A 19858-nucleotide genomic window follows, 5' to 3' on the forward strand; every position below is an offset into this window, starting at 1 on the left:
TTTAGGGAAATGTGTATATGTTCCTCAGGAAGGTCCATGGTCCTGAAGAAGCAAACTTTTTGGCATGGACAAGAGAGACATTTAACAGAGCTGTTTCTGCTCTAGTACATAAGCTTTTATCTGTTGATCTGTACAAATAACCCAAATGGAAACTTCTTTATAAGACAGAAAAGTAGAGTGAAATGTTTCAAGTCCACAATATCAGCTGGAATGAAATTATAGCTGTGTCGTTTAGAAAGTGGTTCCTTTCAACAAGATTTACTATGTTACTATGACTAGACGAATTTATCTCCTTTTCCCAAACTTATTAAAGCATAAAACACTTCCCTAAAGCCACTTTGGCTCAAATGTGTTTTTCAAGGAAAGCTGTGGTATGCATTAACTAACTCCAAGAAACCAAAGTAATCTAAAATTTTCAAATCCTGGAACAATCTCAAAACGCTCAATAATAGAACATGCTTTAACTCAGCTCACAGATTATCTATATAGGCAACATAGAATGGATTCTGAAAGACCACAGTGAGCCCGATTTTGACAGACTGAACCCCAATGCTGAAGGAAATGTTGGAAGTGAGATCTGGGCTATCCAGTTTGATCTATAGACATTAATGAAATTGTCTACGCAATCAAACATCAATGTTTTTGTAGACAGAGTATCAAATCATCAATAAAGGCCATTCATGAAATATCCTTAGGTGTTTTAATGGGATGATGGAGCTGATATTTAACTGGACCTATATGCCTCTAATCACACTTCCCCGTGTCTTGAAAATATCTGCAAACTAAGGTGGAAAATGTGAAACCAGTAAAACTTAAGCTTCATGGCTCCACCCTTGCAGGAATCCCTTCCAAGCACTGTAACTAATTTTGTGTTAATAATTTTCTTTTTTTTTTTTTTTAGGCTGTGCCATGTGGCATGAGGGATCTTAGTTCCCTGACCAGAGATCCAGCCCCCTATTCTGGGAGCACAGAGTCTTAACCACTGGACCGCTAGGGAAGTCCCAATTTTTTTAAAAGGACCTCCCAAATTAACTCCTCTTTAAAGGAGACTATAAATACAGTTTGAGGAATATAGTAAAAAGGCAGACAAGTTTAACAGTTAGGGTTTACCATATTGACATTGGACTCAATAGTTGGGTTTTTTTCCTTTTAACTTTTCAAGTCATGGTTTTTGCATGATCAACCCTGAATGATGGAGATCATCCTCCTAGTCTCACTTCAGAGAGCATCTCTGTTTGCCACGCTTTGAGCACATGGGTTTGTAAAGCTCATTCAAGAGTTTCAGGGTAAGGGGCACATGGCTGACAAAGGGAATAGAGTGATCCGTGCCTGTTATGTTGAAAATATCTGATGGGTGATGAACGAGCCTATTTTCTAAAGTGTTCAGTTAATTAACTGTTCAATTTTGATAGATCCTAACCCTAATATTTTTCTCTTTAAAATTGCTAAATGTATTATTTTTAAGACAATTATTCTGGGATAGAGTTAAGTGAAGAATGCCAATGGTAATAAAACAGTATTAATTCAAAAGAGATCATGCCAGCTCTACATGATTGCCTGGTTCTTTCAAAGGAGGAAGACAACACAAGTTAAGCATTCAAGTTAAACTGACTAAATTAATCTAGTCAAAACATTTAACTTGTCCAATGCAGACCTAGCCTAAAATTAGGATATAGAGGTATTTTATAGCTACACGACGAATCCAAATCACGTTAATCTTACTTAAATTTCTAGAGTTTCATATCCTGATTTCATGCTATTTCCAAACAGAGTCTAATATTATACTTTCAAGGTCAAGGTATTAACAGCAGTAATGTTTTTCTGTTGTCTGTGGGTAATGACGTCTTCGAGCGTTATTATCATAGGAAATTGCGTATTTCTTCTGTTGTTTGTAAACATGTATTTATATATACACAAGACAACATTTGTTATTTCTCCCAACGCTGTGGATCTAAACTACGAAAGATCATGAAAAAGTGTTACTATGTGGAAATAGAAACAGGTTTGTTTTTTTTTTCAGGTTTTAGAAAATCATCAGCAAGCCATGCCAACATGTAGTAAATTAAGACATAGGTTGTATCTACAAAACACCGAAACATACAAATGAAAATGAAAATAAGAATTAGCAACTTAGAGAAATGTTTTTCCTAGACTATGGAAATTATCTGCAATTTTTGCTTTGGGGGGAAATTTTTTTTTAACTTATGCAGAAGTGATTTACTTCTTAAGGCATTATAAAAATTAAAATTTTAGCATAATCATGAAGAAATCATATCTAGTCACGAAATGAAAATTTTGTCAGGAGACCTTCCACATACAAGCCTTTAAAGACAAGTCTTCATAAAATTTCTATTAATATATGATCAAGTGAGCCCGCCATGAGTTACAAAAATAAAGATTCTCTTGGTAACCGAAGAGAAATTGGAATGAAAATAGCATTATCTACAATGTCGATGATAATTTTTAAAAGTGATATATCTTAAAGCACATGTTTCTAAAAGAGAAATTCTAATACCGTTATGAGCAGCTTGATAAATACAGCTGTTTTCATCTTACTTAGAAAAAACCCTTTTTCTCCAAGTTGGTTTAATTGCATTTCAAGTGAAAACGTGTTTTGTTCTCATTAAGCATCACTTTAATTTCTGATAGGAAATCACAGGCACTTTTAAATAACAGCACCTTAACTGCAAGGACAGTTAAAGAAAAAAAGCAAACATTCTGAAAACATTTGAAACACGTATTAGCTTCAATCAGGCAGATAATAGAACCTTGGGAAAATTTCTGGTTTATAAGAAAAGTGGATCTAAGCCAAGTTAGCTTGTGGACATATTTGAAGAATCTTTGATGATCTTTGGTAAACACAAGCTCTGATTAAACCATATTCCTAATAAATATTATTTCTTGAAATTTTAGCTGAGTTGCTGATACACAATTGAATCAAGGCTCTGCTTGTCTTGTGTATATATATATATATATATATGATCTCTGAAAAAGAAAACGTTTATTGCTTGCTATGATAATTGATTACTGATAGAGCAACCACACATTCTAGTAGGCCGGGACCATCTTGATTTATACCTGTGGTTCAGGTATAATTACTAGTAGGACCTTTGTTCACTCTCAAACAATCCTTGTAGTGGTCCATAAATTATAGTCACTCTAGTTATACAGTATTTTTGTTTAAGGAATTTTCTTTATTTTTCGTCATCACTAATGTAGCATTGACTTGTATCCCAGGTATTGTGCTAAGTGTTTCATATGTCACTATGTCATTTAACATTCAGAATAATTCTATGAGGCAGGTCTTATTTTTCACTTTATCACTTTTAGATGCATAAATAAAAGTTGAGAATTTCAAAATTCTATACTTTAAAGAGTTACCTAAGACTGTGTCTATGCAATACCCTTAGTAATACTAAAACCATTTCAAAAGTTTTAAAAAGTTTTAGGTATTTGAGCATGCAGTATCCTTTCACACTGCCCCAATAACATTTGAAAATGGATTTTTTTATTCAACTTGCATAATTTCCCTTTTTAGATTCTTCTTTTATAAAGTTGGCTGAAAATCTTTGGCAAGGAAACAGTAAGAAACTTCGCTTTTCTTATCTATATTATCAGAGCAATCTCTCCTCTGAATGTAATTAACGTTTAATTGCTTTTTAGGGAAAACAAAAAGAAAAAAGAAAGTAGAAAGAAACATAAAAATGGACAGAATACAGTGATTTTCTTGGAAGTACTTATAAGTGACTGGGGTTTTACTCTCCTTAATTAGGAAAACTTCCAGTAGATGAAAGGGTATTCTCAGTTTCCTTCTTTCTCTCATTCTCTCCTTTTTTCTAGATTTGTTTTTCAGAATTTTCCCTGAAATGTCATGGTTAGTACTTTCCTGGTTTTCTCATTTCCACTAAATCACAGATAGCATTTCCCAAATACAACTTTTAAGCCCCAAATACCCAATTGCTATTAATACGTGATTTGGTTTGGGGATATAAAAATAATTACTCACTAGAAGTAAATGCCTAACTTTTACTAAGACAACTTTGCACAATCTCATTTGTGAATCTGGTTACCAAAAAACTCTGTATGTCGAATGGGGATGGAACTGATTGGAAGGGGATACGAATGGAGATATACATCAATTCTAATTAAGAGACTGGAAGACTACATGATGAACAAAGTCATTTTCAGCCTAGAAATTAAACATCTTAATTTATTGTTGAAAATGGTGTTTGGAAGTATCGGCTCTGGACTATTCTATAAAGTGATAGTTGTCACACTTAAGTGTCAGTCAATTGTCTAGTGGACTAGTCTGTCTCCCATGTTTCTATTCAAATTGCAAACTGAGGCCGGGATTGGAGTCAGCCATACAATTCTCCAACAGAAAGGTTTCAGTGAAAGTTATACAGGGACCAGTCACGTGGTGAATTAAAGCCATGATGTATTCCAGCTCTCTATTGTCTATTCAATTGGTGGGGGAGCGAGAACTACTCTAAAAAGAGCAAAGATAAAAAGAACCACATGACAACCCATGAGTAGCATTGCTATCACTAATTCAGGCTTAAAGAAATCAACTTCTATTATATATATGATATATATATAACATATATTTAACATGTATATATGTTGTCATATATAATGTAAATATATATATACACACACATATATACATATATATAGTTATACTATATGATTAACTGGATGCAAATGACTGGATACAAATAACTGGATACTTCAAGGTTGCTTGCTTGAGAAAGCAGTCTCCCAGGTGCAATCCTATCTAACAATTTGTTCACATAGTCAACACTTAACTGCATACCTACTATGTACCATGCTTTGTTCTGGATTACAGGGACACAGGGGTGAGTGAAACGAAGCACTATACTCATAAAGCAATAAACATTATACTCGGGCAATAAACAACTAAACTAAATGTATAACCACAGGCAATACTTTCAAGTGGTCACAAGTGAAAATCACAACAGTGAAAGAGGGTAGAGAAGAGCAGAGGGTTGGCGATTTGGTGGGGAGGGGAGACCAAAAAAAAAAATCAAGAATTCTTCATTAAGTTGTTAAATTTCAGATGTCTGCAAGTCCAAGTGCAGGTCCCAGTTGGGTACTGTCTGGAGCTCACAGGAAAGGTTGGAGCTAAATATATAAATTTGAGAGTTATCAATACATAGATGGAATTTAAAGTCATGAGACAGGGACTTCCCTGGTGGTCCAGTGGTTAAGACTCTGTGCTCCCAATGCAGGGGGCCAGGGTTCGATCCCTGGTCGGGGAACTAAGATCCCACGTGCTGCAACTAAGTTCGTGCGCACCACAACTAGACAAGCCCACATGCTGCAACGAAGACCCAGAGCAGTCTAAATAAATAAATAAAAATTAAAAAACAAAAATAAAGTCACAAGACAGGATTTCTTAGGTAGAGTGTGTAATTACAGGAGTAGAGGATTGCCAATGAAGTCCTGTCGCTTTCCGACATTTATAGATCAGGAAGAAAAGAGAAAGCAAGAAGAGGAATCTGAGATATAAAGACAAGGAATCGAGGGGAAAAACCAGAGAGGTGAGGTATCCCCAAATTCAAGGGAATAAACTGCTTTAAGAAGAGACTAGGTCAATTGCTGCTGGTTATTTGGGGATGATGGAGTCTCAGGATAGTTCATTGGATTTTGCAAGGTGGAGGTCACGGTTGACCTTGACAGGAACAGTTTTGTTGGACTTCCAGTTAGTAATGGGGACTTGGACCCACGTGTTCATCACCTATGCATGCCATGCCAGGCAAACTCTAAGACAGCCCTCAATCTACCTCCTGGTATTTACACCCTGGTAATACACTTACCTTGAGTGAGTGCTTCTATCCAACAGAATGTGGCAAAAATGATAAGATGTCACTTCTGTGATTAGGTTACATAAAATAGTGACTTCCATCTTGCTAGCCGACACTCTCCATTGCTGGCTTTGGTGAAGCATGCTGCCATATGGAGAGGACCATGTGACAAGGGACTGAGGGTGACTTCTGGCCAACAGTCACTAAGGAGCGGAGGCTCTCAGTTCAACAGCTCATAAGAAACTGAAACTTCCAATCATTAGCCAAGCATAGAAGAGGATGCCCTTGAGCCTTTCCATGAGACCCCAGCCCTGGCAAGCACCTTGATTGTAGCCTTGACCCTGAAGTAGACCCAGCAAAGCCATGCCAGAGCAATCCTGACCTACAGAAATTTTGAGATAATTCATGTGTGTTATTTTAATCTGCTAAATATGTAGTAATTTGTTACAAAGCAATAGATAACTAATACACTTTTTGAAATGCCACTAAGGTGAGGGTAAGGAAAAGAATAAAATGGGTATTAACCCACAAGGAAAGGAAAGAAAAGCTAGAAGAGACTAAAGGAGGTAGATAAGATATATCCAAATTTTGTAAGATGGGAAGCTGATGGATTTGTAATAACTAACTTAGTAAAGCCACAAAAGCTGTTTCTATAAAGGAGAAAACCAATGAAAGGAAAATGGGTCCATGCTAAAGAACTATAGAAAGGCTCTGGAACAGGAAGCATCAGGTACACAGGAAGTTAGGGCGAAAGGGGGGCAGTGTGGTACTGAAAACAGAAGGACTGAATGAATGAAAGTATGAGTAAGAAGCATTTAGATACACAGGTCTACTCCAATACCTTGAGTAGCAGATAACTCCATAGCCTAGAAGAAACTTCAAACAGTTCTTCACTCAAGTTTTCCGTGATAAATCCACCTGTACAGCCCAACTATAGCTAAATATTAGGATTAAATTTTTTGGTGGAAAAAATGTTTCCTGGTTAAAAATAGAAGTTGAAAACCCATGATTTTGATGGTAATTCTGATGGAATGTGCAAGTGAAATTCTATGTGGGTAGAAGCGGAAGACAGTTACTAGCCCAGGTTTGTAATCATAAGCTTCCAAACATGCATTGTCTGGGAATCGATGGGAGAAACACAGAATAAATGGAACACATGCATGTGACATGATGGGGGAAGGAGTAAAAAATTACTCTGGAGTTTAAAGATGGGGTAACTAAGAGAACTGAGCTTCCATAATAGAAGCTGCTGAATTTGGTTTTAGACCCTTGGACATTGAGATACAGGACATCAGCTGGCAACTGGAATGCTTTTTGTTTCATACCATGAGAAAGACTTCAGATCTAGAAAAACGATAGGAAAAATATCTTTAAGGACAAGCATGTAGAGACAACTTAGACGAAAAAAATCCCAGGGAATAGGACCCAAGAGAGAGAAAGAGGGGTAATCAGGAAGGTAAGGAGACAATCAGAGGAGTTTGCTGTCATAGAAGAAAGAATTTTAAGAAAAGGGAGGTAAGCAGTGTTAATCATTGCTGAGAAACAAGGAAGAATAAAAAACTGGGGAAAATTCTTCAATACAGAAAAAACTTTGAAAAGTCTGATATAGGGTACCATGGGGCCGAGATAAAAGAAAGAGGGGAGAATGATGAAGAAAAGGAAACATGAATATAGATCTCCTGTTCTCAAGCCTTTTTTTATCTCAAAACTCCTTTTCACTCTTAGAAGTATTCAGGACCCCCAGAGAGCTTTTGATTTTGTGGGTCATATCTACCAGTAGCTATGACCAGCCTACTAGGAAGATAGATAGTATCAGCCTACTAGATAGATAGTACCAGCCTACTAGAAATTTAAAATGAAGGAAGACATTTTCAAATTTATTAATTCATTTAGAAGTAACAATGCTGGCTCCATTATATGTTAACATAAATAACATCATTTTATGAAAATATAACCACATTTTCCCAAATAAAAATAATTTTAGTGTGAAGTGAGCTTTCGTTTACCGTTTTGTAAATCCATTTAATGTCTGGCTTAATAGAAGACAGCTGGATTCTCCTATCTGCTTCTGCGTTCAGTCTGTTGCAATATTTTGTTTTGGTTGAAGTATAGGTAGAAAATCTAGCATCAAATGGATAGGTTACAGAGGGGACTTCTTGAAGAGTGTCAGGACCCCTAGAGGTCCTCAAACCATGTGTTGAGAATTGTGATGTAGGGAACTTCTTTGAGAAATTTAACAATGAAAATAGACAAATTGGGTGGCAACTCAAGGGAGTATCAGGTTAGTTAGAAGGAAGGATTCTGAGTTCATTTGTTTTTAAGAATAAGGAAAACCTAAGGATGTTTGTAAGTCCAGTGGAAAGGAAGGAGGTAAGAAAGGGAAAAATAGAAGATGCAGAAGAGAAATGGTAAATCTCAATGGATCTCAAGGTCCCAACGGAGGACAGAAGTGAAGGGATGGGGCGCAGGGTGGCAACTTTAGCCTTATGAAGAGGAGGTGCTCACTTTTCCTCCTGACACAAAAGCATGAGCAAGGATAAGTGGTTCCATAGCGAAAATCCATGGCAGTGCGAACATGGTAACTACTGAAGATGAGGAAAGATGAGGCGCCTTCAGTCTTTTCAGCCAAGAATGAGATAGTCATTTGTGAAAAGTGAATAACGTAGGAGCAATACTGGAGACTTGAGTAAACATGGATGGGGTGGGAGTGGGGTTAAAAAGAGAGAAATTAAAATCGTGATTAGATGAGCAGCATATGTGGAGATACACAGCAAGTGCTCAGTCCATAAGGAGTGCCCATGAAACGCTCTCTTTAAATAAACAAAAGGGCATTGAAGAGGGGTTCTCAGTGGAGGACACCAGGCAAGGTAGCACGACTCTCTGGTGATCTCGTTAGTGGCTGAAGTCCAGCACAGCTGGACACACTTCTGCTTCCTTGGTGACTTCACAGACTCTCGCTGACGTGGAGCAAGCCCAAGTCACATGGGAAATATTCACAAGAGAAAGGGACCTCTGGGTTTGTCGATAAAACATGATCCTGTAGTGTGTGCTCGTCTTCTTCTTCTGAACATAATTCGAGCAAGCACTATACTCATCTGTCACTTATTTCAGGAAACCTCTTTCCAACTGTCTGTCATGTATTTATCTATTTTTTTAACTTTTATTTTATATTGAAGCATAGTTGATTAACAATGTTGTGTTAGTTTCAGGTGTACAGCAAAGGGATTCAGTTATACATGTACATGTATCTATTCTTTTTCAAATTCTTTTCCCATTTAGGTTGTTACATAGTATTGAGCAGAGTTCCCTGTGCTACACTGTAGGTCCTTGTTGGTTATCCATTTACAAAATAGCAGTGGGTACATATCAATGTCATATATTTATTAATATGTCTTATATTTACCTAGAGAAGGAGGAAGCTGGAGGTAAACTAAAGGAGTTTTTCTAACTAAAACGAATTGGGCACACCCAGCATCACTTTCAACTGAGAGGGTTAAAGGAGCCATTTCATTCCACATCTTCTTTAGAAAGCTATACTTGAATCCACTTCCTTTGCTTTAGGAATAGCCAAAGCTCTCATCCTCCTAAAACGTTTTCACTCAATTTAAATCTTTGAAGCTATCATCTTTCTCTTCAATACCTGACTTTGTTTGAGATCATTAATTCATAATGTTAAACAAGTTTTAAACTTACTCTTTGATTATTTCTCTCACAAAAATGAATATTAATATGTCTTCTCTGTCTTTGATTTTTATTTTCCCAATTTATTTTGTTAGGTAAATGCATTAAAATTCCCTCTGTATTGATTGCTTTCCATGGGGGCAATGGAGAAATAGTCAACTTGGTTTGATCTGCACTGTTATTGTTCTATCACGGGCCTGTTCCCATAATGAGGAATAAGGATTTCCAACCTCAGTGCCTTAACTTCTGCATTTACAAAGTTAAATATTGGGAAACTAAGCACGGAAAAAGCAGAATATAATAAATCTATCCGATGCCAAAATCAACCAATCATTTAGATTTTCCTATTTTTTTTTAATTTTAGGGTTATAAAGACAAATTAACAACAAACCCAAAGGGTATTCTATGTCCATTTGCCTTTACTGCCATACAGCTATAGCCTATAATTATATTTTCAATAAATATCCGTAGGACTTAATATTACATAAAAGAGTAAAAAGAATAAATACTATTTATTGGTCCTTACTGTATTGCTGGCACTGTGGTGAGAGGTTTATATACATTATCCCATTTTAATTTCACAAGCAACCCTATAATATAACTACCGTTATCTCCAGTTTACGAGTGAAGATCTTGACCTAAGTAAGTTAGCGAAGTTCACACCTATGCTGAGTGGCTGAGTTCCAGCCCCTTCTATTATACACTCTATTACATTGCTTCCATTTTTATTCTTTAGACTATAACTCCTGAAGATTGAAGAATTGTGTGTACCTGTGGGCTATACACATGTGCATGGCAAACACTGAATAAGAAGAACACTTGTGAAAATGCAAGAAATGTAGGTAAAAGTCTACCCCATTTGTACTTTGCTTCTGTGTCTCCAACACGCAAGAAATCCCGGTTCCACAAACAAGGAAATATAGGTTTGGGGGAACTGACAAAGTCACTTTGATGAAACAAGGTCACAAAAAAATTCAAGCTTATCTATCACAGATTTCAAATCTCTGAGTAAAACTGTTCTACTTGGCTTGGTTTTGATTTGATCTTGGAAGTCTCCTGTGTTATCTGAAAGAATGCTCTAGGTGTCCTTTACATCATCAGATAATTTAGAATGTAGTAAATGCAATAACACAGTACGTGAGCACAGTATTTTTAGTTTTTCTTAGGCTTCCTCAGTGGAAATCTGGTGTGTGGAAATCTCTATCCAAATCTGAAAATGTTTCAAATCCCACGTGAAGTTCCATTATTATGATATTTTCATAAATATGATCTGAAACCATTTGCTTCTACAAGGTAATGCCTCCCTCCCCCACAAAAATTTATAAATGATACAGTTAGCTTAATGAAATCTCAACCTTTAATTGGTGGCAAGAGTCATCCAGCAGATATACAGTCATCCCTCCCTATCCAAAAGGGTTCTGCATCTGAGGATTCAACCAACCATGAATTGAGAATATTCGGGGGAAAAAAAATTCCAGAAAGTTCCGAAAAGCAAAACTTAAATGTGCCATGCACTGCAACTATTTACATAGCATTTACATTGCTTTAGGTATTATAAGTAATCTAGAGATGATTTAAAGTACACAGGGGCATGTGTGTAGGTTCTATGCAAATACTTCACCATTTTATATAAGAGACTTGAGCAGCCGTGAATTTGGGTAGGGGGTGATGGAGTGGGTCCTGGAATAGATCCCCTCAGATACCAAGATACATTTTATGAGTTAGTGAGTTTTAATGTTTAAGGTAAAAGTATCCATCACACAAACTGGTTCTAATTACAAAGCTACACCAAGTTTTAAAAACAGACAGCCCCTGCTTTCCTTGACAAGATTTTGAAACAATCCAGTTATCTCCAGGAGCTAAGTAATTCTCAAAACTAAATTAACTTTAACTTTGAAATAATAGCCAGATTATATGGCAGTATTCAAGGGTCTTTTAGTGTAGGTCTATCTCATATCTGGAAAAAATTTTCCAAGTCTCAAAAAATCTCTTCAAGGGAGAAAACAACACATTGCTATTGTAATTATAGCTTAATTTTATAATATTATTCATTAGTTAAAATGCCAAATTTTAAAATGGCTCGTACGAAACTTATTTATGACTTAATAATGTACATTGTATTCAGTAGCAGTAGTTAATGCTCCTGAAAATAACTAAACTCTCAGAGGCTTCCCTGGTGGTGCAGTGGCTGGGAGTCCGCCTGCCGATGCAGGGGACACGGGTTCGTGCCCCGGTCTGGGAAGATCCCACATGCCGCGGAGCGGCTGGGCCCGTGAGCCATGGCCGCTGAGCCTGCGCGTCCGGAGCCTGTGCTCCGCAACGGGAGAGGTCACAGCAGTGAGAGGCCCGCGTACCGCAAAGAAAAAAAAAAAACTAAACTAAACTCTCAGTGACGTCAACCAGATTTTTAATTATGTGCAAAGTTACTATGGCTATCGAATCCTATTCATGTCTTTAGAGCTGACTTTTCTTCTTTTTAAAAAATTTCCTTACGCTAAATCAGACAGTCTTCTTTTAATAGACAGAAGCACTTTTTCACAGCTTCTTGCCTTCCTATGAAACTTCTGCCTGTGAATTTTTTTCTCTCTGAATCTTCATGGTAACAGACTCTTCCTTCTATTCCCTTTTCATCTTTTCCTTATATTTTGACATCCAGGCCTTTTTTTACTACAGTGTTCCCCTGTTCTGAGTCCCATTTCCAGATATTTTTTGTTTTCTTCCCGTGTTTCTCTGTCTTGGATTTGTTCTTTGCTAGAGAACATGTAAAACAATTTGTGTTTACAAGGTAATATTTTAATACATTTCTAGTTTAGCTATCTTACAGACAATTTAGTAAGTATACTGCATCAACCCAACTGAATATTGTGGGAAGGTACTACAAGTTAAAGAAATCTTGTCTCAGCTCTCCAGTGACCCCATATAAGCCAGCCCCTATACATGTCACATGGCCTAGCGCATCATTATACTATAGCCAATATGAGTCTATATAGAACATCTCTCTGTAGTTATCTCCCCAAATAACTCTCAAGCTTTAAAAAAGCTATATCCTTAATCTCCTATATTTCACAGAGCTTGATATGTTAACATCCACACATTAGGAACACAATGCTTGTTAACGCAATTTTTGCCATAAATAAATAAATGCCTTTGAGAAATCTGTCTAAACACATTCTTTGTTTTCTTCTGCTGAAGCTTCTTACACTTAGTCCCCTCCCTCTCAAATGTGACATTGAAGACAAAATCTCCCTCTTCTAGCCTTACCCCACATGTACGACTTGGAAGTTACATTCTGGATGAGGTAAGAGTGTTTAACAGGAGGGGTAAACTTAGACTTTATTACAAGGAAGTGGGCTTAAATGGAGACCTTCCTAAGTGAAGAGTAGGGGGAAAAGGACTCCAGACAGAAAACAGCAAGGGGGGTTGGTGCCTTCAAGGAAAAGACGAGAGGGCAAAATGGCGGAAGAACAATGACGTCATCACAGACTCCAGCTGCTAAGGGTAACCACACAGGCAGACCACGGCTCACCTCAAATAGGGGGGAGCAGGCAGATGGGGGAACAGCACAGGTTTCAGCCAGATTTCCAGAACTTAGTCTGACCAAACATTACCCATTTTTACTTACAGAATTGTTCAAATATATTCCTATTGCCACAGAGCATCAACAGAGTCTCCTTCCACTCCAGTAGACAATTTGTCACGTATCACCGGGGTATAGTAGTTGCTCACCAAACAAAACCACGAATTGCTGTTCTCGATCGATTCTCTGGTCACAACTAATGATAACTGATAACTCTCTCCTGAACAGTAATAAAAACTGAACAACCAAAAATACAGTTTTATTTAAAGCAATGGGCTTATTAGTCACTTACATGTTAACAATAAAATTTTCAGTGTATCAAATTTTTAAGCCTAGGCAAATCTTCAGCAGTCATCCACCACCTGACCCCAAATACTTGGCTTTTTCCTACATATTGGGGTAAGCAACCATTAAATGATGCTTTTACATTAAAAAAATACCCACATGCATTTATTTGGTAGTATTTGAAAATCCAGCTCATGTGGCAATAAAAACAGACAATGGCTTACTTTGCCAAATTTGTGTAAACCATATTTTAGGATATAATAAAAGTTTCCATACAACAATGATGAAAACATTTGTTGTATGATATATGCACCATATAAATTTAAGTATCCAATGGTTTTGAACATGAAGTCTATTAGAAACATTGGATCTCAGAAAAGATCAAATGATATTCACATATGCAAGTGCTTTGAAAATGGTAAAGCACTATAAAATATATCAAGTAAGGTATGAAAGTAATATACGCACACAATAGCAGAAACCAAATGTAACTGCGTGCAGTCGATGATGTAATGATTCTTATTTGTCTAATTTGCATTTTCAGAAAAGACTGTTCATATGTTACAACAGCAGCTAAGTTTACAACAATTTTTCTTTGTTCCTGGCAAACAAAAAAAGGTTAAGAATTTGCAGACAAGTCTTGGCAGAGAGATATTCTGATTCAGCTTTGCCAATCCCTGGGATCTACAGTACGCAGCTGGAAAATGTATGTAGGTTATGGAGTTGTTCGAAAATTTTTCAGTTAGTATTGCTAATCAGTACAATAACATCTTTGGGTCATCAACGGGTCCTGAGGAATATGAAAATACTTCTAGAGCATTTGACACCCTAGCTGGTTCTTCCCATTCCCATTGCTATGCAGAACTGTTATTTGAGTTGAAATAGGAAAATAGCATAACCAAGAGTTCCCTAGTCCATCTAAATATATCATCTGATTTGGAATACCACAACTTTGTACTGTCAGAGATTAACTGGACTATTTCCCCAATCACAAAGTTTTGTTTTCTGACCCCAATTTTCATTGGCATGCATAAAAAAGCTGCTAATTTTATCCTCAGAAAAGATACAAACTTTTTTGTACCCGATGTTACTTCTGGCTGGACATGCATATCCATAGACCAAGCCTTAGAGATTCAAAGGTGGTGTAACTGGAAGGGAATTTATCGATCATGTAATTGATCAATCATGTAATTGATTCCATTGACCTACTACCCCATTAGACACATAAAGACTGAGCCCCAGGGAGGTATTTCTAGTCTAGCTATGTTTCTAGAACTTTTATTTAAAGTGACAAATCAACTGCTGTGGAGAAACGATGGCCGCATTTTTGTTTTTTTCTGAAGAGCTAAATGTTTCAAGAATTTTTCACTCTCCTTTCTCTTTTTCTTGCTTGCTCAGACAGGATATATTTCCTCTTTGTCAGCCTGCCTCACAGCCTCCAATCCTTTTGCCCCTTATATGGAAAGATACCACTTGCTTAAACATGTCGAGAAGCACAAATAAAAAGAAACCACTAAAAAGATTTAAATGTATATCTTATATGTAAATACATAAAGCAGGTTCAGTAAACCAGCCAATACAAAGAATTAGTTAAAATATACTATTATACAAAATAGTTGACCATGACCTGACATTATCTTCATGTCATTAAAATGGCCTTATACATACTTCTCTGTTTTTTACAGAAAGGTCGCAATTTTACCATCCCAAGTTTTCACATATATCTATCTTCATCTGAATTATTTTAAAACTAAAAGAAATAAAAGGAAAAGAATCTAGACCAAAATAGATACCCCAACACTATCTTTTTAAACCAGTTTTTCTATTTCTTTTTGTTCTTTTCAAGTTACAAAATAAATGCATGCTTATTATAAACAAATGCAAACAGCATATGACTATAAAAAAAAGAAAAATGGAAAATCCTCCCTCTAAGGCATCCTAGTAATCTCTCTTCCAAAAGCATCCGTGGTACACGGGAGGTAATACAGTATTGTGTTGAAGACTGTAAGTGCTGAAAGCAACCTGCCTGGCTTCAAATCTCATTCTGCCACTTACTAGCTGTGTGATCTTGAACAAGTTAACTAGCTTCTCTGTGCTTCATTCACGCCATCAATAAAAGGCACAAACAAAAGCACTTCCCACATAAGGTTGCTGTAGGGGATAAATAAGATAAATGTACTCAGAAGAATATCTGGCATAAAGTGGATGCTCGATAAATGTCAGCTATTATTACCAGGTCCTTTTGAAATGCAAACAAAAGTATAAGGTAAGAAGTAACCGAAAACTGTAAAACACAAGAAAAAGTTTATCTGTCAATTCTATCTCAATAAAACTGGGGGCAAAAACCTACTACCACCACCAGCAGCAACAAAAAGCTATAAAAAAAAAACAGCTATTGAAGGAAATTGATGGAATCATAAAGCTATGATATAAGTCAACATTTCATCATTCTGCTACCTCAATGTCAAGTTTAGTTTATTAAGTGATTACGAGTATGGCAAACTGGCTAGATTTAAGTCCTACATCAAAACCTTTTGATAAGTAGATATAATTTCTGAAGTCGTTCAAATAAAACTTATTCAATGAATTTTGAAGGTAATTCAAAATATATTGACTAAATATGTATTTGTATTAGTATCAAATAGAAATATCTTTCCATCTAAATTCCAATTCCTCTAGAAGTGTCTCCACTTTCCATCATAACGCAGTGCCTTCTCTCCCACTTCTTACGTCTCCTTATTCCAGAACAATGAGGAAGGCCACCTGAGGGGCTAAGAACCTGTGGCGTGGAATGACTGCTGCTCAGGTTGCTGCCACCCACTTGGTGTGTGCTGGGCAGTGAAAAAAGCATCCCAATGTCCACCCTACTCCCACCCTACTGGTCCTGGCTTCAGCCGTTAAATCTGGCTTCCCAGAGGCCATAACATCACGGCATCCTCAGGCTGTGCTCTCCATCCAAGGTCACAGCTGCCTGCTCCTAACCTAATGCTCCCCAGTTACTTCTCATGTGCTCTGAAATTCCTTTAAAGCACACCTTTGCCTGTACAGAGCCTGTTTCATGTTAGTAGAATCTTGCCTCATTTAAGCGTCCTTAGTGTTCTGATTAACGAGTACATCGGACTGACTCAGACACAAGCCATGCAACTCTACTGACAAACACTGGTTTGGACACACTTGGGAAAGGTTCTTAGAGCCAGTTAATCTAAGAGGATTAGAATAATCTAACTATGGTTGCTCCTTTCACACTAAGTATGAAATACCTGTGCATAATCAGGGCTGTGAAACAGATCAGAAGTGTCTGGGATGATCTGAGAAAATAACAAGAAAATGTGTAATACTTCTGTAGTGTTAAAGAAAGAAGAGGCCTTCTCTGGTATTTCAGAGCTATAAGCAGCTCCTACCCCCTCATAATATACATGTTTCTCAGGAGTCTCTATGTCTCACAGAATTATGTGTGTGTGTGTGTGTGTCTATGTGTGTGCGCACGTGCGCGCGTGTGTCTTGATGAGAAACAAGAATGCTGAGGTAGCGTCACATAAGTTTGCCTACTGATGTATTTGTCGACACAAGTCTGTTGTATGTCTTTTCATAATTGTTTGAACACATATGTCTCATTGCTCTGTGAACCGGAACAGTTTCCACCTTATCTGGTCTAGAGGGTAGAAATCTCAGTCCATAATTCAAACATTAAAAAAATATATACTCTCATTTTCTCAAAGTTGATTTTCAATCCATCATCTCTGGGACTGGTGAGAAAATTAACCTCAGTCTTCTCAGTCCTCTCAGGATCCTCTACCCAGAGATCTTTTCTTCCAGGGTACTGGGAGGATGAAACAGGAGCAGAGCAGAGGAGAGCCCTTGGTCCTAGGGTCATCCATCCTCCTTGAGTGTCGAGAAGAGACCACGTCTCCGCTTGCGTGGCCCTTAGGGTATGGTGGCCCTTGATGCTTTTGGGTAAAAACTTGAAGCTTTTTTGTGGCTAATGGATGAAGGCATCTGCCTCAACAGAAACACAGCCGCTTTTTTCTGGGGTCATTCTTCCTGCACCTGTGTGCTTCCACATCCCCTCCCCCCGCTTCCTGCCAAGGTGAAGGTCCCTATTAATTAGGACCTTAGAAACTTGGGTGCCTTGCCGTCTACTTAGCAGCATCACCCAAGAAGTGGAGGACAGATTTTTCATTTCCTCTCCCCAGGTACCTGTAAACACTTCTCTTCTTTTCTCTTTGCCTTCATTTTATTAGAATCTCTTTTTATAAAGATCTATCATAGTCATGTTCTTTCACCTGTTCTGGCCAGGACAGTTTTTCCCAGCAATTAGGAATTTTCTCTCTCTACTGGGACCAAGCTTGAGTGGGAAGTTAAACCAAAAATAGAATCTCGCAGGCCATGCTGCATTCCTTCCCTCCAGCAATAATTTCAGGGTCTGAAGGAAAGGAAAGTAAAAGGATCAACGCAGATAAAAATGTTAATCCCCGAAGATATTAACTCCCGCCACCCATAGACACATCTCAACCTGCCAAGACTTCCTAAATAGTCATGACTTTCTAAGAAGACGGGCGGTAGAATCGTTCAAGGCAAGTGTAGAGATGCATTTCCAGGACCCTCAAACATATCCAAAGTGAGACTCAAAAGCTCATCTTCTCAATGAAACTCTCCTGTCTTCTCTTGTCTCTATTTCTATTAATAGAACCATCCCACAATCAATCTGCCAAGCTAGAAATGCTGGGGTCACCTTCAACTCTCTCTCCTCTCCCTTAATCTCTTATATCCCTCAAACACCAAGTCATCTCCAATTTAACTTGGTGGCGGCTTCCACAGTCCTCTCCCTCTATGCTGCCACTGCCTTAATCCAGGTATCTCTGTTTTAAAGTCTTTAGTATTTTTTAGATTAAAAAGTAAAGTATGAATAATAGAAATAATTCAAACTATTAACAAGCATAAAAAATAGATGGTGAAAGTCTCTCAATAATTCTAGGTATCAGAATGACAACCGCTCCTATTCTGGTATATACATTTTCCATATTTACATAGCCACATAGAAAAGTTTGTTTTCACAAATATAAGTTCATATTATATACATTGTCTTTTAACTTTAAAAAACCCCTTATACTGTGGACATTTTTTCAGAGTAGGTTATATATCTCTACAGTTATTTTTAAAGGTTGAAAAGTATTATTTTGTTCAGCTAGATCATAGTTTAATCAATCTCTGGATGGACATATTTGTTGCTGCCGCATTGAACGTGATTCTACGTATATCTTTGAACCCTTGGGCAAAGATTTCCAAAGGATTATTAAATACTAGCAAATTACCTCCCGAAAGCGTTGTGTATTCCCACTGCAAGTGTATTACTCTTTGACTGGACTATTGCAACATAATCTTAACTCTTTTCTTTGCCAACAAATGCTCCCCACTCTGGTTTATCATTTTCACAGCCACCGAGAACAAAGTAGAGCAGAACATTTCCCAACTTAAATGCCTCTGTCAGATCTCTGTAGTCAACAAGATGCAACTAACATTCCAATGGTGTTCGCAGACTGGCCTCAATCTACCATTTTAGTGTCTTTTTTAGATATTGACTGCTGCAAACGTTATGCTTCTATCACCCGGGACACTGGGAATTTGTTTGTGCTTTGAAGATTTGAAACATACTCTATCACTAACCTGCTCCGCGTTCCACCCCTTGAACCACCTACCCTCGAACTGAATTCCTACTCTGCTTCAGAATTCAGTTCTGAATTTAACAGGCTGCGTGCTCCTTTCTTTATGTGTCCACAGTACTGACTTAGGACTTTGCCACGCACATATTTTCTCTCTCTCCTACTATAGGGTAAGAATTTTGAGTATGAAAACTGTGCCAGGCTTATTTTGGGGTTTGCGTGGCCCCAAAGCAGAGTCTTTGTAACGAAGCATATATTTAATATAATGTTTGCTGAACAAATGAATGGCTGAATGAGTTGGACGGTAAATAATCAGAGAATAGATAGAGTGACTAGAATATACATCCTTAAAAAACTGCTCAGAGAATTGGGCAGCCCAAGCTCTTTTGCGCCTATGACTGACCCTTTTCCCTACCTCCTCCATCAAAGGCATGATCTAAGTCTGGAAGTGCACCCTACCTTTCTTAATGCTTCTGGTTTGGCAATAAGAAAATAAGGAAGCAGAGGGACCGTGCTGATCTTCACGTAAGAAGAGAACCTATCGGTCTAGTATAATTGAGACGAGTTGCCCTAAAGGAGCCAAGTTCACCCTGAAGGGGATCAGAATAGAGATACCTTGTTTTATTGTGCTTTGCTTTGTTGCACTTCGCAGATACTGAATTTTTTTATTTTTTTACAAATTGAAGGTTTGTGGCAACTGGCGCAGGAAGCAAGTCTCTTGGCGCCATTTTCCCAACAGCATTTGCTCACTTCGTGTCTCTCTGTCACATTTCGGTGATTCTCAGTGCTTCCAACTTTCACTGTTAATTGTGTTTGCTATGGTGATC

At 37.5% G+C, this 19858-nt stretch overlaps 1 protein-coding gene across 2 annotated transcripts in view; it reads right to left on the minus strand.

Annotated features, from left to right (window-relative positions):
• NRG1 (neuregulin 1) overlaps positions 1 to 19858 on the minus strand; it is a 1016158-nt gene that overhangs the window by 226170 nt on the left and 770130 nt on the right. The gene's annotated exons all lie outside the window — the stretch shown is intronic.

This window comes from Lagenorhynchus albirostris, chromosome 21 (genome assembly GCF_949774975.1).
Source record: "Lagenorhynchus albirostris chromosome 21, mLagAlb1.1, whole genome shotgun sequence".
NCBI lineage: Eukaryota > Metazoa > Chordata > Mammalia > Artiodactyla > Delphinidae > Lagenorhynchus > Lagenorhynchus albirostris.